Source organism: Cupressus sempervirens, chromosome 10, assembly GCF_028749045.1.
Source record: "Cupressus sempervirens isolate cs-2001-9-10 chromosome 10, ASM2874904v1, whole genome shotgun sequence".
Taxonomy (NCBI): domain Eukaryota; kingdom Viridiplantae; phylum Streptophyta; class Pinopsida; order Cupressales; family Cupressaceae; genus Cupressus; species Cupressus sempervirens.
Window position 1 is genome coordinate 452,938,369 of NC_143127.1, and position 24,000 is coordinate 452,962,368.

At 34.1% G+C, this 24,000-nt stretch overlaps 2 pseudogenes; both read right to left on the bottom strand.

Moving 5' to 3' along the window:
• Positions 1-1,269: 1,269 nt before the first annotated feature.
• Positions 1,270-2,236, bottom strand: LOC149534647 (acyl-coenzyme A oxidase 4, peroxisomal pseudogene; annotated as a pseudogene).
• A 7,201-nt stretch (positions 2,237-9,437) lies between these two features.
• LOC149534648 (acyl-coenzyme A oxidase 4, peroxisomal pseudogene) lies at positions 9,438-10,376 on the bottom strand (annotated as a pseudogene).
• Between the last annotated feature and the right edge of the window lie 13,624 nt (positions 10,377-24,000).

The window sequence follows — 24,000 nt, forward strand, 5'->3', positions numbered from 1 at the left end:
ATGTCACCATTTTTGATACACTGCCATGTCATCATTGTCTAGGATCCACTACCACATGGCAACTTGGTGCTTCCATGCTTTGCTTATCTCCCAAGCATCTTCATAATGCGAGAATGCGCCAACCATCTGTTTTGGTATGTGGTACAATCTGATGCATCTGGTTTGAATCTGTTGGTTGCTAGATGTCATCTTAGGATTCGCTATTGGTTCCACCTCATGCTAATGACAAGATCTGCCACCTCACTCTTAGCCTAGGCTCGTTGCCACATGGTTCTTAGGTGCTTCCCCACATTATTTAACCTCTGGGAAAATTCATAACGTGGGAAAGTGCCCACCATAGATTTTAGCCACATGTCATGATCTGGTGTGTCAATCTTGATCTCACCACATCAACATATTGAGTTGCATGTTCATTTAAAATTTATCTCTGATAGCCTCCAGCTAGGCGACCACAAGCCCTACGTGATGCACTTTTCCTTCTCAAAAGGCTGTCATCTTAAGACGCAAGGCTAATAGTGTGTTTTTATATTTATACATTTAAAATTCCCTAACATAGTGGATGTGGGATTATAAACAAAAAATTTTCCTCCTATCTACGATTTTCTCCTTTGCATACAACACCTCTACTTTTGGTTGGCACCTTCTTCCTTTTGGCGTGACCTCCTTCCTTCCTTGAGCCACGGTGTTCTTCTTTGGTGCCTCTATACACAGTCTTTCATTGCTACCTCTTCTTAATGTGAGTTCCTCTATTTTCAATGGCTTCTCCACAATTCAAAGAATTTTGCTTTGGGTTTTGCTCAATCATGTCATCTCCTCTAAGCAAGTACTCTTTGGAGTCTCAATCAAATGATTTAGAAAGCTTCTCAACACTACCCTTGCCCTTTTACACTTGTGGCTTTCAAAAATCATGTTTGCCATGAAAATCAGTTCAATGGATTGCTCAATGTTCCTTTGGCCAGAAGAGTTTGAAGACTGCCAACTAGAAAATTCTGAAACTGAGATACCATTTTGACTTGTTAGATTGCTCAATGTTCCATCTGCACTAAAAAGCCCTTGGAGATTATGAAGAATCCCGTGATGCATGCCACCTCCTTAGCTATGCATTCTTTCCTTCTTAGCATGGTCTTTAATTGTATGTTGCAACTAAAGGCATCCTCTTCCATTGATGTTGCCTCTTTCCCTTCTCCCCTGCTTGGCATGTGGTCTTTCCATTTGTAAATATCTTCATTGGTACTTATAGAGGGTTTACCACAATTGGTATTACCTTGGCTAAGTGAGCATTCCCTGTCCAATCATTTTTCTTCCTTCATACAACTTTCATAGACACCGCCCCATCAGGGCCATTGCCTAAATGTTCCCTAGCATATGAACTATTTTTTCTTGGTTGAGTTGGAAAGAATTCAACGATGCCCCAAATTACTTACGCTCTTGTAAGTACCTATGAGACATATCATACAGACCCATTGAAATTCCTATGGGCTGCCATGTAACCATTAGACGAGATACAACTAGAACCTTGTTTTGTATCTTGAAAAGAATTGATGCCTGCCAACCTATCCTCATTAGGAACAAAAAATCCCTTTATAAGAATATCCCCATTCTCAACAATTCTTAACCCAATTTTACTCTCTATCTTTGAGAATTTTAATCCAAGAGTTCCTTTTTTAATAATAAACCCATTGATTTGATTAGTAGATGTGTCCCTCACAAAAACAACTAGTTTATCTACAAAAGTACTATTTCCTATCCAACATTTTTGGCCATCCCACTTCGAGCCACCTTCTACCTTAGTTGCAGTTGTGCTCATTGAGCTTGCATCACTACCATAGTTTAGTTCAGTCAAAACTCAACAAGATATGGTATCAAGTTGAGCTAAAGAAGGTAAGTACTTTTCCTTTTGATGCTCATTTCCACACATAGAAATTGTTAGCATTGCTAAACAAGTATGCACCATTATAAATGTAGAACAACTGGTATCTACTCTTGCTATCTTAGCCATGGCAAGAGCACTACCAACAACAGATAGACCAAGGCAACCATATCCCTTAATGGCACCTTCATCCACTTTAATATTTGTGAGCTTTGGCACAAACTCAAATGGAAATTCTGCTCTCTCCCAATATTTTGTAATTATAGGATCAATTTCAGCTTCAACAACTTCCCTAACTTTGCTAAGAATAGCCCTCTCTTCATGAGTTAAAAGATCATCCAATTGATAATAATCATATACTAACATTCAATGAGTCATATTTATTTCACTCTCCCAATATATGCACAATCCCACATACCTATCAACCTGATGCAATTAGTCAGGCCCCAAAGTGGGTCCGGCTAAAAATATTTCATTTTCAAATGACTAAAGTGCAAAATTGACCCATTCACTATCCAACACTAATTTGAAACAAATTCGACCACTGAATAATCGAATAAACTCATTTTAACTCTCTTTTGCAAACTATCAATTTTGCATTAGTAGGTCCCTTGATTGGCCTTAAAAATTGATCCAAACCTCTGACTGGACTTTGAAATCAAACACATTGATTCTTTGTTCAGAAATCTCTTACCTTGTCAAACCTTGTCTCATGTCGAATTCTTAGTCAAAAGATATTTACTATCGAAGTTTTCATTTCAGAACTGCCTGCAAGAAAACATGTCAAGAAACACTAAATCACATTTTGATTTGGCTTTAAAAACTAGGCAAACAAACACTTGGGGGCACGAAAACTGGGACATTCGTTACTGTCACGAGGAGAGTATAAATCTTCAATTTGGGTTCATGATGAATAATAAGGTGCAAATGGAAAACAGTCAAAGTGGGCTATTCAGAATTTGCAGACTGGAAACACTGACAGAAAAGCATTTTTTGCAAATGGAATGGAGCTGGGAAAATGTGCAAACATATTTGTTAAGATTTGAAAATTGGTACACTTAAAGTACTTTTAGAGTACTATACAACAATACAATCCATTCGATTCACATATCATGAATCTCAAGATATGACATCACGAACAGGGGTTTTGACAAATTTGCACTTCTTGACACCAGTAAAAAGTTAGAAATTGCATTTTTGAATCACGTTTGAAAACTAATCAAATGAATTCTTCATAAGCTCAAAATTGAAACATAGAAAGTCACTAACCTCTAGAATGCAACACATAAGGAATTTCATCATTTTGGTCAACTGGGTCAAAACTATAACAAGTCAAACTTGGCCTTCCAAGATTCTAAACAATTCATATCAGCATGACATCAGTAAATGACCAACTTTGAGGGATTCAAAACCTAGTCAAACAGATTCAAAATGACTTGAAATCTAAAAAATAGGCTCTTTGGTATGGACACTAAACATTCCCAAAGTGGTGAGTCATGGAACGTTACTAGGTGTGAGATATTTAATTACAAACATGGCCTCTTGTCGCTATTTGACACTTAAGCAAAAATGTAGATTTGACAAATGTTCAAAAGGGACTTCATAGAATAGCTCAGAATGTCAATTTATCATCATGGAACACATAGACACACTAAATGAAAGGTGCTAGAAGCATTAAACACCTCTTAGACCTCACAAGTATAGTCCGGTACACATGCATCAAAAGCTTTTATAGGGCTTAATTTTTCAATGGTACTCAAAATCAAGGCTTTGATTTTGAGTCCCAAAAATGGCTTTATTTGGGGATGCATGTCCCTTATGGGCATGGCAAGGATTTAGATCCCTGGAAGAAAAATACCAATCACTTGACAACATAAACTTCTCTCTTGAACAACTTTATTGAAAGCAAGAAAACTACTTCTACTAGGTACAAATGATGGTCCTAGGCCACCGAAATTCAACAAAAAACTTTTACATCTATCAAAAACCTGATTCTCATTGACATTTTCTTGAGGTAAACTAAAATTATCATTCTCCTTTGTTTCACCCAAAACATCAACACTTTTAGTCACTTTGTTAGGCAAAACAAAATTGTCATCATTCTTATAGTGCATATAAAACTCAAAGACTATTTCATCATCATGCTTACTATGAGAAAAAAAATCAGCATGCTCATGATTACAAAAACTAAACTGAGAATCAAAATCCAACAATGATTCATGCATTTTGATCAGAAACACAAAACTTCATATTCTACACCATTCACTAAATTGCATGTACCAAAAACTTGCCACTCACCTTGCATCTCCAGCTGCAAAGAGTCTGTGAAATCTGATTATTACCTACTTGCAGTCATGTCATTCACTAAATGAGATTTATCTTTCACTAAAACCTATTCACATTCTTCAAACACTAATTAGTTACCAAGCATGAAAATGTATTCTGAAAGCGTTGATCTAAACTATGCTGATCACAATCATTTTCTTTATCTAACTGAATGTCAGAATAAACCTTGAACTTATCTTTACAAGACTTATCAGCATATAAAGAAAATCTATAATCTGATTGACAACTTTCATTATTTTCCTCTTCATCATATGAAACATCAAAACAAATTTTAGTAAGATCAGCATGAAAAGAATTTGAAACAGTATCAAATTTCCCTTCACTAACATCCCCCGCATCCACCAAGTCATCATGTGCAAAGTCATTTGAGGTACTTTCATCTACACCTCCAAAATCTAATAAAGATTGTTTGGATTCTACATCTCTTTCTACATCAAATTTTGGGGAAGTAACTTGACTAAATGAAGAAATATTATGAAGGAAAATATTAGCATCCTTAGAAATACTTACATGCTTTTCAAAATCATGAGCCAACAAATCTGAAATTTCATCAGTGCTCAAGAAGACTGCCTCACAAATCTTCTCCTGGCTGTGATTATCACCCAGATTAAATGAAGAACTTACAACAACAAGATCATTAGTATAACAATCTAGAAAATCAACATCATTATAACATTCATTCTTATCATGGAAATCACTACCTCTATTGCTATTACATAATTCCTCAACTTCATATTTACTCTAACCAAGTTTATTTTCACTTTCATATCCATCTTCCTTATTCTGATTGTAGTTACTTGATTCATTTGCATTTGAATTCTTCTCTTCACATTCAAAAGACAAATTATCTTTCTCTATGGATTCATTATTTTCATTACTACCTTGACTTTTGGCACACTCATTATTATTAGAAGATATAACATGAAATCTATAATCACCACTTTCCATCTCTTCAATGAATCTTTCAATTTGCAAAATTCTTTGTAATCTTATAGGTGCTAGCCAATTGACGGAATCAGGCGGTAGAACATCAAGGAAAACACTAGGCAAGTAAGATTCCTCTAGTCTAAAATAAAAAGGCATCTTGCTGATTATTGATTTAAGCCTTAAATAACAATGTTTGGCATTTAAACCTTGAGTACTTCCTACTTCAATTCTTATAACACTGAGAATCTTTTCATGGATCAGTCTATTCAACATAGCAATGTTATTAGCCACAGTCTCTAAACTTCCAGAACTTGGCAAACTAATCTCAGATCTGAGATCTGACTCCATCATAAAGTAAAACTTCTATCTCTTCCTTCTAGTGCTCAAAATCACTGAATAGAGGCAACCATGTTTTTAACATTTGACTTCCATGAAAACCAAAATACCTCAACTGCTGATGCTAAACTTTGATCTGCTGATTGGCACAAGTGCAAGATTGAAATTCCTTCACGCCACTAGTCAAAACTTTATAGAGCTGCCACCTCCTTGCTAGAGGATAAAGAAATCACTATTGTGATTCACTTTTTTACACTTGTATGTTTTATAAAAATAGATTGCAAACAAAACTTTAAAGATTATCAAGAATTTAAACTTCCTTTTCAAGACACTATCAAAAGTTTCAGATCTGCCCATACAATTGAAAATCCTTCAAAATATTACAGTGAGATCAACTAGGAACAAACTGGTATAGAGATTTGATAGTTGCCACTCACACTTTGTGAGAAATAAAACATAATTTGTCACTTGACAAATTTGAACCAGACCTTCAGATATAGGAGAAATGCAAACCATCAAACCACTCTTGTAGATTTACAAACTTGGAAAAGGAAGTACAAATTTATGTTGATTCTTGGCTTTGATTTTACAACAACACTTTTGAGAATAAAATCTGACTAAATTGACTAAAGATAAACACTCTTAACAACACAATTTACATTCAACCTCAAAGGAACTACTACAAATGGATAAAAACTTATTGGGAGACATGAATCTTCAGTAGAGAAATGGAAAACACCTCACAACCCTACTACTGGAGCAAGTTCTAACTTACTATATTGAATCTTTCTTCAAGTTCTCAAGGTTTTTCTATCACACAAATTCAAAAAATGCTATTTATTGTCTAAGGACTGAAATACTCAATTAATCACCAGAGATTATTATCCTTTTAACAAAATGTATTACCAACTTATCTCCCTAGCAGAGTCACCATTTTGTTGGCTCTTGATTTAATAGATTTTGAATAACCAAGTATGCAAGGCAAGAATGCATCTATGGGAAGCTATCTCCAATAATGGACACAATTCACCAAGAACCTAGGCCAACTATAAGGCTAGACCCTTCTTCTACTTCAGGCTTTGCAAAACCTAGGTGGGTGGACCTCAAATTCAATTAATATGGTACCAATGCTAAACATATTCCTGAATCTAACAAAGTAGATAAAAACCATTATAACTCCTAATACTTATGCAATAACAAAAATCTACAATAGCTAAATGCAAATCTATGAAATTCACAGGCTAAGTGAGGGTATCCTTTTCAGCTCTTCAACATGAAAGTGAAAAGCATTTGATTAATGATGTTGGATTCAAAAAAACTCCAAATATGTAGCAGTAAGTATGAATTAATCATGTGGCTGATCAGTGCCTTATCTATTGGGCAATTCCATGAATCAAACACATACATATGGATACCTAAGACATACTCATATATTCAGATATCTAATCTATCCATTCACCTTGTAAATAGACATCTGTGTTCATAAAGATCTCATTACTTACTAAATATCCTCCTAATGAAACCCACAATCCTATCAAGCTAAATAAGAATTTAATTGGCTCTTTGTTCCAATAGAAAACTTATCCAGACATACAAACTTAAGGGATTGCAAATGAGTTTAAGCTCTTTGTTCTCAAACACAAAACATTATAGACAACAGAGGAAAGAGACAAGAATCAAAATGAAACTAAAGAGATTTCTGCTCAATTGTATTCATTTCCTTGAAATTATACATTCATATGCATGAAAATCAAAACATAAAAACACCTAATAGATCTGAACTTTATCTATTATCTTCACTACTACTGTTCATGCAAGAGAAATTGCTAAAGAATGAAGGTGGAATCATAGTTCTAGATCCAACAAAGTGGTCTCGTACTGAAAATTACCAACCAACAATGGTCTCATAGTGAAAAATTGGAACCAAACAATTTCATAGTGAAAACTAGAACCCTTACAATGGATGAAAGAAAAAATGATATAGAAGAGGATGAATTCCTAGATCTAATTTGAGAATGACATGTGTCCACTTGAAATTCTATCATTTGCAGTTGCAAAACCTCTTTCATCTTTCTACCCATTTGATCTGATATGGTTTTCATCATTATTCTGTAACTAACTTGCAAAATCTCTTGTTCAATGATGAAAAACATTCTATTTGACAAAATATTTGAAAAGCCTCATGAAATGCTGATGGAATTGAGGTTTAACTAATCTAAAAGTGACCAAATTCAACCCCAACTACATTTTTACCATGTTTTATCAAGCTTGTAATTGCATTTTCAATTTTTACCCATTTCACTGAGAATGCCCAAATTTTACATTTCTGCCTATAACTCAAACCAGTGAATTCATGTGCAAAAAATAACCACATAATTGATAAGTTCATCTTCTCTCGATTCTAGCAATATATAATATTGCTATATTTGCCTCTCGAGAACCCCCTGAATGTTAGTTTGAAAAAAGTACCCCCTCTACTAAAAGCTCTAGTCTGCAACTTGAATTTCAAAAATTTAAAATATCCTAATGTTTAAACCATAGGATACATCATTTTCAATTTAAAAACTTGTACGCGACATGTTCTAAGAAAATATTTTTAAATTGATTCTTTTTCCAAATATTTTTTGATTTTTTGCGTCTTCCTTCAATTTCAAGGTCAAAGCTAGTTTAACTAGCTGCCATATGGTAGTGCCTAATTTTTTGACCTCTACCAGACTACCATGTCACCATTTTGGATGCACTACCAGGTCATCATTGTCTAGGACCTGCTAGCATGTGGAAACTTGGTGCTTCCCCACTTTTCTTATCTCTTGAGCATCTTCATAATGTAAGAATGCGCTAGCCATCCATTTTGCCACATGGCATGATCTAATGCATTTGGTCTGAATTTGTTGGTCACCACATGTCATCTTAGGATTTTCTTCTAGGTCCACCTCATGGTGATGACAAGATCCATCACCTCACTCCTAGCCTAGGCCTATTGCCACTTGGGGCTTAGGCACTTCCCCAAATTATTTAACCTCTAGGCAACTTCATAATGCAAGCAAGCATCCACCATAGATTCTAGCCACGTGTCATGATTTGGTGCATCAACCTTGATCTTGCCATGCCAGCATATTGAGTTGCATGTTTTTTTAAAATGTATATCTGATAGCCTCTCGCTGGGTGACCATGGGCCCCACGCGATGCACTTTTCCTTCTCAAAATACTGTCATCTTAAGACATAAGGCTAATAGTGTGTTGTTATATTTATACATTTAAAATACCCCGACATAATGGATGTGGGATTATAAATAAAAACTTTTACTCCTATCTATGATTTTCTCCTTTGCATATAGTGCCTCTACTTTCGATTGGCACCTTCTTCCTTTTTGCGTGGGCTCCTTCCTTCCTCAAGCCACGGTGGTCTTCCTTGGCACCTCTATACACAATCTTTCATTGCCACCTCTTCTTAATGCGGGTTCCTCTATTTTCAATGGCTTCTCCATAATGGAAAGAATTTAGCTTTGGGTTTTCCTCAATCATGTCATCTTCTCTAAGAAAGTACTCTTTGGAGTCTCGATCAAATGATTTAGAAAGCTTCTCAACACTACCCTTGCACTTTTACACTCAGGGTTCCTTTGGCCAGAAGAGTTTGAAGACCGCCAACTTGAAAATTGTGAAACTAAGATACTATTTTGACTTGTTAGATTGCTCAATGTTCCATCTACATTGAAAACCTCTTAGAGATTATGAAGAATCCCCTGATGCATTCTACCTCCTTAGTTATGGTTTCTTTCCTTCGTAGCATGGCCTTTAATCACATGTTGTAGCTAAAGGTGTCATCTTCCATTGTTGCGGCCTCTTTCACTTCTCCCCTGCTTGGCATGTGGTCTTCCCATTTGTAAATATCTTCATTAGTACTTATAGAGGGTTTACCACATTTAACATTACCTTAGCTAACAAGCATTCCCTAGAGTCATTTTTCTTCATACAACTTGGGTAGACACCACCCCATCAGGGCCATTGCCTGAATGTTCCTAGCATACAAACTATTTTTTCTTGGTCAAGTTGGAAAGAATTCAAAGATGCCCCAAATTTCTTACACTCTTGTAAGTACCTGTGACACATATCACACACACCCATTGAAATTCCTATGGGCTACCATGTAACCATTCCACGGGATACAACTAGAACCTTGTTTTATATCTTGAAAAGAATTGATGCCTGTCAACCTATCCTCACCAGGAACAAAAAATCCCTTTATAAGAATATCCCCATTCTCAAAAATTCTCAACCCAATTTTATTCTCTATCTTTGAGGCTTTTAATCTAGGATTTCCTTTCTTAATAGTAAACTCATTGATTTGATTAGTAGATGTGTCCCTCGCAAAAACAACTAGTATATTTGCAAAAGTACTATTTCCTATCCAACATTTTTGGCCATCTAGCTTCCAGCCACCTTCTACCTTAGTTGTAGTTGTGCTCATTGAGCTTGCACCACTGCCATAGTTTAGTTCAGTCAAAACTTAACAAGATATGGTATCAAGTTGAGCCAAAGAAGGTAAGCACTTTTTCTTTTGATGCTCATTTCCACACATAGAAATTGTTAGCATTGCTAAACAAGCATGCACCATTATAAATGTAGAACAACTGGTATCTACTCTTGCTATCTCAACCATGACTAGAGCACTACCAACAACAGATAGACTAGGGAAACCATATCCCTTAATGGTACCTTTAGCAACATTAATGTTTTCAAGCTTTGGCACAAACTCAAATGGAAATTCTGCTCTCTCCCAATATTTTGCAATTATAGGAACAATTTCAGCTTCAACAACTTCACTAACTTTGTTATGAATAACCTTCTCTTTACGAGTTAAAAGATCATCCAACTAATAATAATTAGATACTAACATTTAGTGAGTGATAGTTATTTCAATCTCCCAAAATATGCACAATCCCACATACCTATCAACTTGATGCAATTAGTCGGGCCCCAGGATGGGTTCAGCTAAAAAAATTTCATTTTCAAATGATGAACTACAAAACTGATCCATTCACCATCCAGCTTTGATTTGAAACAAATTCGACCACTGAATAGTCAAATAAAACTCATTTTAACTCTCTTTTGCAAACTATCTATTTTGCATCAGGAGGTCCTTTGACTAGCCTTAAAAACTAATCTAAACCTCTAACCAGGCTTTGAAATTAAACACACTAATTTTTTGTTCAACAATCTCTTATCCTATCAAATCTCATCTCATGAGAAATTTTCAGTCAGAATATATTGATTGTCAAAGTTGATCTTTCAAAATTGCCTATAAGAAAACATATCAGGAAACACTAAATCACATTTAGATTTGGCTTTAAAAATTGGGTAAACTAACACTTGGGGGCACAAAACATGGGGTGTTGGTTCACTGTCATGAGAAGAGTACAAATCTAAAATTTGGGCTCATTATGAATAATAGGATGCAAATGGCAAGCAGTCAAAGTGGGCTATTCAGAATTTGCAAACTGGAAACATTGATAGAAAAACATTTTTTGCAAATGGAATGGACCTACGAAAATGTGCAAATGGATTCGTAAAGATTTGAAAATTGGCACACTTAAAGTATTTTTAGAGTAAAATATTTTAGTACAATCCATTCAATCTCATGTATCATGGATCTTAACATATGACATCTGAAATAGGGATTTGGACAAATCTGCATTTTTTGACACTAGTAAAAAGTTAAAAATTACATTTGTAATCGTGTTTGAGAATTAATTAGACAAATTATTCATAAGCTCAAAATTGAAATGTAGAAATTATTTGACCTCCAAAATGCAATGCAAAAGTAATTTCATCATTTTAGTCAACTGAGTCAAAACTATAACATGTCAAATAGGGCCTTCCGAAATTCTAAACAATTCATATCAGCATGACATTAGTACATGACCAACTTTGAGGGATTCAAAACTTAGCCAAACATATTTGAAATGACTCAATATCTAAAACATAGGCTCTTTGGTATGGACACTAAACATTCCCAAAGTGGTGAGTAATGGAAATTACTGGGTGTGAGATATTCAATTGTAAACACAGCCTCCTGCTCTTTGACACTTGAGCAAAAATACAAATTTGACAAATGCTCAAAAGGGACTTCACGGAATAGCTGAGAATGTCAATTTATCATCATGGAACACATAGACGTACTAAATGAATGGTGCTAGAAGAATTAAACACCTCTTAGGCCTCACAATTATAGTCAGGTACATGTGCATCAAAATTTTTTATAGGGCTTAATTTTTCAATGGTACTCAAAATCGGGGCTTCGATTTTGAGTCCCAACAAGAGCCACAAAAAGGAATGGATCCCGTTGTCACCCATATATATAAAAGTTGTATACGAAAAATGCATTTACAAATTAAAAGTCATACTTATGAATTTGGTATACTTCCTATTTACTGGTAAGGATCAATTGCTCAATTTCAATAGTTTCTTCTAAAGCTATTGTTGAATCGATTCTGATATAGTTTCTCTGCACAAAGAAATACTTTCCTTTATTATATTTTGATAACATCTAATTGAAATAAATTTAATTTTATTGTCCGCTACTATAGAAGAAATATTCCATTTCATGTCAATTATTATTGGTTTCTTGTAGCCTCAAAACCATGCAAACATTAAGAAAAAGGAAAATAATGTCTACACTCAACCAACCATAGAAAAAAAAAAAGTAACACATACTAATTTCATAGCAAAAAAATACTTCATTTGCAATTTTTCACATCCATTCATTGGATTTCTTTCATTACATAGTGTATCAAATGAAATGAGCAACAATGCACCTTAGTTTAATAACTTGCAGATCATATGGCATTGAGATTGAAAGTCATTTGATATGAAAAATTTACTTAATTAGAAAAAAATTCAATCCATGCATGACATATAGTCCTTGCAAAATAAGAGAAGCAATATGTATATAATTATGGAATTCCATTAACATATTGATGAATAAAGAAGATCCGTAATGATTTATAAACACTAATAGTGTACAAAATATATTTCATATATCAATGATCAATGAATTAAATTGTCAAATGTAAGTGCCAATGGTCTCTTTTTTTCAAAAGACATCAATTTATATATCCAAACATTAGGTTCATATGACATTATTTTCTACAACTGAGATTTGTCATTGCAATGAACAACATCCGCATATTGCTCAAAATATTCAATTAAATATGTACATCTAACCACGTTTTGATGCACCTTCACATCCACAAATTGAACATAGGGTGGAAGTTGGTTGTTTCCCTCTATCAAAAGGAAAACCAACCACTTCATTGTACTTCACCTTCCACCCTTCACTATGAACTCTCAAGACATCTAACATGTCATCGTATATACAATTTGACTCAAAGAACATATTCTTGTTCGTAACAAGTGATTCCTCTAGATTGTGATTGATCAGTTGTTGTTCATGTAGTTGAAGATGGTACTCCATATTTTTCTCCTTAACCTCTATAAGCAATCTGTCAAGCTCTTTGTTTTTCATCTCCAATTTAGCATTCTACAACTTTAGGTGCTTATTATGTGCTTCACATGCAACCAAATTTGTTGACAACAAAGAGATATGTTTCTCTTGAAGCTGAATGTGTTTCTCTTGAAGTGAGCTATTGAAGTTGTCATCCATGGGGGGATCTTCTAAGCCTACATTGTCATGACTATTGCCTGGCCCCACCAGACCTCTAGTATCTGATACACCCAAAAAAGGTACTTCATCTAAACTCTTCCATTGCTTCCTAGTCAATGAGTTGTTCAACTTTCCACACTTCCCAGAAGTAGCAAACTTGACAATCCTACAGTTGTAGTCATGGGGATATTAGATGGTGATTGATCAAGAGTTTCATTTCCATGAACATCTTTGTGACTACCCATGACTACATCAACATATAAGAACTATTCTTACATTACAATAATGAAGTTTAATAAAAAAATCCATTACAAACAAAACCAAATTTGCATTTTGTGGACAGAATGAATAGAAAAGGTGCCACAAAATAGTAGAATACTTGGTCAATATTGTTTAATGAAAGTAGAAGTATCCACTTAATATAATGATAAGATTAAATCATCTCCAATTTATTAAAACATCCATCAAATTGAAGAAAAGTATTCACCAATTTATGATAGAAGTTACTATACATTTGAAATAACCATTGGATACATTATAAATTTAAATAATATGTTGATTTGCATGGATTTATTTATTTGTTGTATTTCAATGCCATTAGTTGGCCAGTCAACTAAAATAACACCTTTCAATTACTTGATTAACTAGATGGCTACCATGAGTCAGATGAACACACCAGTGCAATTCCAGTCTACCTAGTTACAATGCTCGTCATTTAACAATTACAAAAATATTCAAATACCATTTAGGATGTCAGATTTCAATGAATAACATTAGAATAAGACATTAAATTAAATAAATCAAGATTTGTACAATGCCTTGGTACAATCCTCCTTCGATGAAACCATGATTTTCATGATTTCCCTTTTTCTTTTGCATTGTGTCTAACATTTTTCACCTACATACAGACCATAAGAGTTGATGCATAAGACTGACATTAATGTAACCAATATAGTAATGACCAAAACCATGAAAATAAGTAGTATATTTCTAAGAGAAAATCATTTAGTACACCAAATCCACTGAATGTTTTATATCACAGATGTTCCATATTTGAATAGGTTTGTTAGCTTTTGGAAGGATATCTTCAAAATCCAATCCATTAGCATAAGGAGGCAGAGTTTTTTTCATAATTACTTCCTTGAAATGAACTTTCATAGCTCCTACTAGGACATCCATTATGGAAGTACAAAAATTTGGAATTGTATCATTCCTTAATAATACACCCTGACCAATGAGCATATTACCTTGATAAAAATCAACATAGTCTCCAGGGATGATGACTAAGAATTTTGCATCATGGGAAGGAAATTGTGGATCTTTAGACTATAAAACAACTGTCCACATGTTCATTAGATATAAAAACCAATAAATTTATACAAAACCAAATACAAGTAAAGCCAATATTGGTTCACCAACATGTTCAATGTCTCCCACCTGCACAACACAAGAGTTTTGTTCAACATCCAAATCCTCTACACCATCTTCCAAGGATTTCAAAGGGATTGCAGATTTACTAACTACAAAATAGGCATCCAAATGTTCACAAGAATACAAATCCAACAAAACCCTACTAAACACATGTGAAGTTAAAGGGAATCTATTATACTACATGTTTGCAGATAAATATGCAAATATATATTTAGAATGTATAAAAATATTAAAATATACAATTATGTATGTAACCAAAAGTATAGACATATACATGCTCACATATAAATCTGAATTATTATAATACAATATATAAAGATAATTACAATAACTATATTTCTATTTTAGTTACATAAAGAAGTGGTTACAATAGTGAAAATGTAGGAGTAAAAAAGGATGGAGTCCACTTTCCACTTTATTTAAATTTTTAATAAAAAAACACATTTTTAGAACACAAGTATATCTAAATGAAATATAACACGCCCTTCAAATGAAGTGCAACTTTTTAAAAAATGTTGATCCTATTTAGTTGTCACCAATAGCCTAAACACAACTAAAAAGACAATAATTATAAGTAAAGTAGAATCACACCACAGAAAAACTAAAATACAATATGATAACAAAAAATTATGACGAATATGTCAAACAAATTTAGATTTCGTTTGTTGTACATTAACAAAAAAGTGCAACAAATCAAAATGCATAAATATACAACACATATTTTATGCATAAATGAAAACACATAATTTGAATGGTTCAACTAAACTAGAAATAAGGACTTAAAACAATGTAGAATTAAACAAATACAAAGGAAATGATTGTACATTTGGAATAAGCATCAGTTCCAATTTCATTGAAGAAGGGTAGATTTTGACCAATGGCATCAACAATGATTAGTAACCCTACTAACAATGTTGTGTACACTATTCAATGAAAAAATGGAGACCATTTCTAGTTATGATGGCATATGAAGAAATTCCTAATGTTTTGACACTAGTTTACCCCTCCTCTATTGTCTATTTTGGGAAAATAGAGAAAATTCTTTCATAAAATATATGACACCTCTTGGTGTGCTTGTGCACCATTAGAGGGGTGATACCTAACATGTGAATTTTTAGGCTACATCTTTTAGGGGTAGGAAGGGGATTGCTGGATTCTTCAGCCACCTTCGATGTGTCCTATACTTTAACCTAAATTTGTTGGAAGAATGATTTCTAATGATACTTCTATGGGGGAGTATTGTAGAAACATGCTTACATCATTATCATGATGATATGTTACATTTGTGACTGTGTTTGTCATTGATGCCAACATAGCAGTTTTCTATGATATCTAACAGAAGAACAACGGTAAAGATTAAGTTGGTAGAAACAAATAATTGAGCATTTTCCCTAAGAGAGATTAAGGGGAGATAATACTAAGTGTGTAGTATATGTAGCTAACCTTAGAAGTATAAGATATTAAGTCTAGAAAAAGTTATGCAAGTTTTGGTGAAAACTATTCTGAGATAGAGTTTATAGAAGCATGTTCAAGTAAACTTGTTATATCTCTTAGTAGATTTGTTATTTTGAGAAGCCAAAGTTAAAGATGTGAAGAAGACATTCTAGAGATGACATAGCTAAGCTCGCTCATCATAATGTTACATGTATGAAAAGTTATTCAAGTTACAAGGTGAAAGATTATTGTTATCACTAATTGTATTGTGCTCTTAATGAGGTCCTATAATAATTAATTGAGAAGGTGTAATAACCCACTCAGAGAATTTTTTTATGGATTTGGTATAAAGGAAGGACATTTTTTCTTTATCATGGATGGAATGGATGAATGATTCCAAGAAGCATAAAGACTGGAATGAGAAGATAAGTAGAGAAAAGGTGAAGAAAACTTCATTGCCAATATTTTATTATGAGATCCAAAGTTGGATGTTTGGATCCAAGGTTTGTGACCTAGTCTACAAGGTCTAATAGTGATTGATATGGTTGGCAAGATAGAGGTAAGAAGTTAAAGTACAATACATACAATTATTCTTCAAGGAATAGTTGAAAGATTAGTTGGACAATGAGTTCAATGGTCTTTCCCTAGAAGCTATTTGGATAGTGGGTCCTTCTGCCTTCTACAACTCCTAACAAGGTTAGAATCTCTTAACAGGGATTCAAAGTATCCTAATAGGGACTCATATGTACTCAATGTTATAATATTATCCTAATAGGGTCTATCCTCTAACAATAAATATTTATATTAGTACATCATCTTATGGGCATCATTACCACTGGGGTTTTCCCTCTAATCAAGGGTTTATCTAGTTAACAAATCTGGTGTAATTATGTATGTGCATCTTAGTATGGTTTTTATTTACTTTAATTGAATAGTTAAGATTATTTAAGGTTGATAATTATTGGATAACTAATTCACACACCCCTCCCCCCCCCCCCCCCAAAGCTTCAAGTCCTTGAAGATAAAGTTTAACAAATTTGGGAGATCCATGGAAAACATATTTAGAAAGGATAGTATGAAACTTGATGGAACAAATTATGTCATTTGGAAGGAAAAGATAAAGACACATATGTTGTGTATGGGTCCAAGATATTGGATCTTGACAAAATTAGAAAAGATAATTATTGCTGATAGTGATTTGGAAACTTGTACCAAGGAAGAAAGGGAATTTTTCATGTGCGACATGAGAGCTAGAGAATCACTATTGTCTGCACTTTCTGAAATTGAGTACAACTAGGTAAAATTTGTTGAAACTCTGATTAAAAAGCTCATTGTTGAAGATCAAAGAGGGATATTGTTGGAAAGAAGGTAGAGAATGTTTTCAATCATTGTTTTGTCATTGATGTCAAACCTACTACTTGTAGGAATGACATTTTCTTATATGATCCAAGTACTATCACTTAGTTGATTGATGAAGAGGATTTGATCAACAAGATGTAACAAGAGAACCTAAGGGAAAGGTTGAGTTATGATTTTGTAATGAAGTGCAAGGATTAGATAAGACAATGGTTAAATGATGTATTGATAACATAATCAAAGATACAAAGGCTGGTCACACTTAGAAACATTGATGGAAGAAGTTGTAACAAGGTTGATTGCAAAGCTTAAACTGAGATCATTAGTGGATGTCAAGTGAGTTAGTTGAAGCCGAGCAATAGGAAATTCTAGTGTGTGCCAAGTGATCTTCAGGTGCTAAGCATCAGGAAAAACACAATTGATGCTGAGTAACACAGTATGTGCTGAGCACCAGCATTTCAATAGTGCCGAGATACCACATTATTTCAAGTAATCAAGATTTGCCAAATTTGAGCTGACATAGTGGTTACATTAAATTTTGTGAATAAGTTGGAAGATAAGTATGATGAGTTAGATGCAATGAATCCTATGTAAATTGTTTTTATGTGAATTCTAAAGGATTATTCAAGAAGTTTCTAGAGGAAACAAAATATTGGGTTAGATGCAATGAATCCTATGTAATCCATACAAATTGAAATCAAAGAATGGAAGAATCGAGTAGGAAAAAGAAACTCCAAGACTTCTATTTAAGGATTCATAGACCAAGAAGCAAAGAGCTACTAATACTATTGCTGCAAAAGAGCCAAGCCTAAAAAGTGGTTGAAAGGGTGTCAAGGGGGAGAAATCTAGGAGAAGGAAGAGCACAGAGGCTCTGCTTCTATGAGTGGTCATGAAGAGATGATTGCACTAGTACATTGAGCATGGAGACTTAAGAAGACTAAGCTTGAAATGAAGGCAAGCTATTAGAATTGTAGAGATTGAAGGCCAAGCAAGGGTATGAGCTAAGAAGTGATCTGAGATTTGCAAGATAAGTTGTATGTTGTTGTTAGGTAAAGATTTTTTTTTCGAATACTCTCTAGCAATTGTATTAGATCTTAAAATCCTATGGACTTAGGTTGGCATAACAACCATTTGTAAATCCTTTAGTAGGGTGTCATTCCAAGTGAATGTTCCAAAGTCCTCTAACCAGGCCCACTTCTAACAAGGTGGATAAATCCTCTAACAAGGTCACATTTGATAGTGTGTTGTAACCCTTTATAGGGAAAGCCTTTCATAGGGCATCACTTTAGAAGAGTGAGAATTGAGCAGCATGTTACTAGTGGTTTTTCCCAAATTGGGTTTTCACATAAATCACTATGTCATGTGTTGATTTCTTATGTGTTATGCTTGTATGTTGATTTTCAATAACTTGCTCATTAGAAAAGTTAAAGCTTGGATGAATGAATGGTTGAATGGGCTCACTATACTTAGTGAAATTTAATAGGACATTTGGACCTTGAATAATTGATTCACACCCCCCCGCCCCCCCAACCTCTCAGTTATTCTAAAACATTTCTAACAATTGGTATTAGAGCCATTTTCTGATTTAGTTTCAAAGTACTAGAAGTAGGAAGATCAAGATGTCCAAGAGAGAAGTTCCCAAGCTCAACAAAAATGACTTTTCTACATGATAGAGTTTGATGAAATTAGACCTTGGATCAATAGGTGACTATGCACAAACCTCAATCGAAATAGAACATGTAACTCTAGCAAGACCTCTTACTACAGATGATTTGAACAAAAATAAGGAGCACAATCAAGCAATGCTAGAGATTGCTTCTACACTTAATTATGCAGAATATGATGACATCAAAGATTGTGACACTACATTAAAGATGTGAAAAACCTTATCAAAAATTTATGGAGGAGATCAGAATGTCTAGAGAGAAAAAAGAGAAAGCCTAAGAGGAAAGTTTGATGACATGAAAATGGAGGAAGGTGAAAATGCTACCCAATATGCTGCAAGAATGAAAGAAGTGGTAAGTGCAATAAGAATTCTAAGTGGTCAATTGGAAGAAGAAATGACCATCAACAAATACTTAAGAAATTTGCTTCCTATCTATGCTATTAGAGTTTCAGCCATCCAAGAGCTAAGGTGTGTACAAGAGAATATAGTAACCTTTGAAGGAATAGTGGGAAGACTTACTACATTTGAGCTATCCAATTTTGACAACTACAGACCTGAGAACCTTGAATCTACTTTCAAAGCTATGATAACAATAAAAGACACTAAGGAAGACACATCAAATAAGAAGAGAAGGAAAGGAAAAAATGCATCTAGTGATAGCAACATAGATGAGGAAGATGTGGAACAGTTGGAAGCACTACTGGCTAGGAGATTCCATAGAGGCAAAGGTAAATTCAAAGGTAAGCTCCCTATTATATGTTTCAATTGCAATGAAGTTGGTTATATTGCTGCAAGATGTTTGCAGAAGAAGAATTACAAAGAAGGAAACAAGTATAGGAACAAGAGAGAAGATGATAGCAAGGATTATAAAGAAAAAGGAAAGAGATGCTACATTGTTGAAGAAGATTCTGATGATGAAGTAGTCTATGTAGCCATAAAGGATGAATCAGATGAAGATGAAGAAACAACATTTATTACCTGTGAGAACAAGAATGACAAGTGGATTATAGATAGTGGATGCTCACATCACCTGACAGGAGATAAAAGTAAGTTCATTACTTTCACTCAATATAATGTAAATAGTGTTAGATTTGGTAATGATGCTCCATGAAAGGCTCCATTAAGCTCACAAAGAAAATTTCATGTGATAATGCATACTATGTTGAAGGATTGAACTAAAACTTGTTGAGTGTATCACAGTTAGGCAATGTAGGTTGCAAAGTTCAATTTGAAAACAAAATTGCCAAGATCTATGACACTGATGGAAATTTGATAGGAAAGGGTGAAAAAACTAGGAGTAATCTATTTTACTTAGATATGGAAGATGCATCATGTCTTGTTGTTAGACTTGATGATGTGTGGTTGTGGCATAAAAGGTTGTGTCATGTTAACCTTGATAATCTGATCAACATCATAAAAAAGAAGAAGGTTAGAGGGTTGACTAAGTTGAAGAAACCTGAAAACACAATGTGCAAACAATGTCAACTAGGGAAGATGACTAAGTCTAGTTTCAAAAGAAAAACATACACTTCCTAGAACTAGTCCATACATACCTATGTGGCCCAATAGAAGTACAAAGCTACTTAGGAGATAGATACATAATGCTATTTTTAGATGACTATTCTAGGATGATGATTGCTATTTTTTTAAAGAAAAAATTTGATGCATTTCAAATGTTCAATTGGTATTTGGCCAGAGTTGAGAAGGAAACAGGAAAGAACCTGAAATGCCTAAGGTCAGATAGAGGAGGTGAGTTTACATCAAAAGAATTTGAAATATTTTGCAATGTCAAAGGTATCAAAAGGAAAACATTAGCACCAAGAACTCCACCACAGAATGGTATTGCTGAAAGGAGGAATAGGTTAGTGATTGATTGTGCTAGAACCTTGATGATGGAGAAAAATGTTGCACTCAAATACTGGAGAGAAGCTGTAAGTACTGCAGTCTACACATTGAATAGAGTTCAAGTTAAGAAAGGTACAGATACAACACCTTTTGAATTATGGTGTGGTTACGCACCCAATGTTAAACATTTCAAGATATTTGGTTGTAAATGCTATATTCTAAAAGATACTAGGAATGGCAAGTTTGATGCAAAAAGTGATGAAGGCATATTCCTTGGATACTCCACTAGAAGTAAAGCAAATAAGTGTTTGAACACTAACACTAACAATATTGTGGAGAGTGCAAATCTAAACTTTGATGAGCATGTAGAAGTCCAAGTTGATGAGTCAAAGCAATCAAAGGATTATAGATCCTTTGTATACTTCTATGAAGGAATGACTATTGAAGACAATGTTGCAAATCAAGTTGAGAATCAGAAACAAACTTTAGTATCTACCAAGTCTTAGCTTGTGAATGTTGAGCTGCATTCAAAAGATGAGCTACAGAATGTAGAAAATACTCATTTTGACTTTGAAAATAGTACACATGAAAGGAATGATGAAGTGCCCGATGAAGAAGAATGAAATGACTCTGAAGCTGAAGGATCAAACATGGAAAGAAGGAATGAACCAAGATTAGCCATGTATGTGAGAAGACATCACCCTATAGATCAAATCATTGGTGACGAGGATGCTAGACCAATGACAAGAAATAGACTGAGAAATGAATCATGTCTGCTAAGCAAGGTTGAACCCAAAATAGTTAAAGATGCACTTAAAAATGATGACTGGTATAAAGCCATGGAAGAAGAGATAGATCAGATTGAGAAGAACAAAACATTGTCTCTAGTTCCTAGACTAGCTGATAAGAATGTGATTGGTACCAAATGGGTGTTTAGAAGCAAACTTGATGAGAATGGAGAGATAAGAAGAAATAAAGCCAGATTAGTTTGCAAAGGCTATGCACAAAAAGAAGGACTGGATTATGGGGAAATATTTGCCCCTGTTGCAAGAATCGAAAGAGTAAGAACATTACTTGCATATGCTACATATAAAGGTTTCAAAGTGTACCAAATGGATGTTAACTCTACTTTTCTGAATGGTATACTAGATGAAGAAGTATACATAGAAAAAATACATAGATTTTTAGATGAGAAGAACAATGACATGGTCTGTAAACTACACAAAGCACTTTATGGATTAAAGCAAGCACCCAGAGCATGGTATGAAAGACTGCACAAATATCTTGTGAAAATTGAATTTGAGAGAACAGATGACAACAACAACTTGTACATCAAAGTTGAAGAAGGTAAAAACATTTTGATATTAGAAATCTTTGTTGATGATATAATATTTGTAGGAAAAGATGTTTTATGCAAAGATTTTGCTAATCAAATGAAGCATGAATTTGAGATGTCAATGTTTGAAGAAATCAAATTCTTTGTTGGATTACAAGTACATAAATTGAAGTATGGTTTATTTGTGACTCAATCCAAATACATCAAGGAATTACTCAAGACATTTGGGTTGGAAGAATCAAAACCAGTCAGCACACCAATGACAACAGGCTATAAACTATCTACGAATGATGAATCTGCTGAAGTAAATCAAACACTGTATAGGTCAATGATTGGAAAGCTACAATATGTTGTACATAGTAGACTAGACATTGCATTAGCTATTGGAATAGTAGCAAGATTTTTTGGAAATCCAATAGAAAATCACTTAATGGCAGTGAAGAGAATATTGAGATACCTAAAAGGAACTAATGACTTTGGTTTGTACTACAAGAGGAGTGAAAAATTTGAACTAAGAGCTTATAGTGATGTAGATTGGGGAGGCAATATTGATGATAGAAAAAGTACCAGTGGAGGAGCACTTTTCTTAGGAAAGAGGCTGATTACATTGACCAACAAAAAGCAAAGTTGCACCTCATAGTCCACTGCTAAAGTTGAATATGTGGCAACTGCTATAAACTACACCAATATTGTATGGATCAAACATTTGTTGCAAGGTATGAAGGAAGAGGTAATAGAGCCTATGATACTTTATTGTGATAATACAAGTGCTATTAACATAGTAAAGAATCCAATAATGCATGCCAAAACCAAGCATATTGCAATCAAGTATCACTATGTAAGAGAGTTGGTGGAAGATAAACAAGTGAAGATGGAATATGTTAGCTCAAAGGAATAGATTGCTAACATCTTCACAAACACACTACCTAAGGATGCTTTTGAGTATCTTAGAGGCAAGTTAGGGGTGATACCCCTAGCTAAGGCTACTTGCAGCCTAAGCAAGCATTCCCTACATCAAATAAGTTGATTATTGAAGACCTTACACATTAATGCAAAGGATATTTACTTTGGGATTTATGCCTAAAGTAGTAGATCTATTGAAATTCTAGATCAGTCACAAGCAAGGTGATAGAGGGAGAAATTGAATGAACCTGCAAAAGCTACACTTGCATACTAAGATGCTTATATGTCTTTGGCATTGTTGTCAAAGAGAGAGAAGATGTTTGAAACTAATCAAAAAGTGTTGAAGATAAAGAATTAGGAGACAGAGGGAGAAATTGACAGAAATAATTAGAGGTTGATCAAAAGAATAGTAGAAGATGAGCAACATAGAGGGAGACAGATAAAGAATAAGGAGGATACAATAGAAAAGAGGGAGAACATAAAATGAAGCAATCATAATAGTAGAAAGAAATGTGAAGTTACAATTTACTTTTTTGGCATTTGACTTACTATTCTAACCTAGTTAGCTTATTATTGAATAGTATAGTTTGATGGTTGATCAGTTTGGTTTTCCATCAATGCCAATGAGGGAGATTGTTGGAAATTTGATTAAAAAGTTCATTGTTGAAGATCAAAGAGGGAGATTGTTGGAAAGAAGGTAGAGAATGTTTTCAATCATTGTTTTGTTATTGATGTGAAACTTGCTACTTGTAGGAATAACATTTACTTATATGATCCAAGTACTATCACTTAGTTGATTGATGAAGAGGATTTGATCAACAAGAGAACCTAAGGGAAAGGTTGAGTTATGATGTTGTAATGAAGTGCAAGGATCAGTTAAGACAATG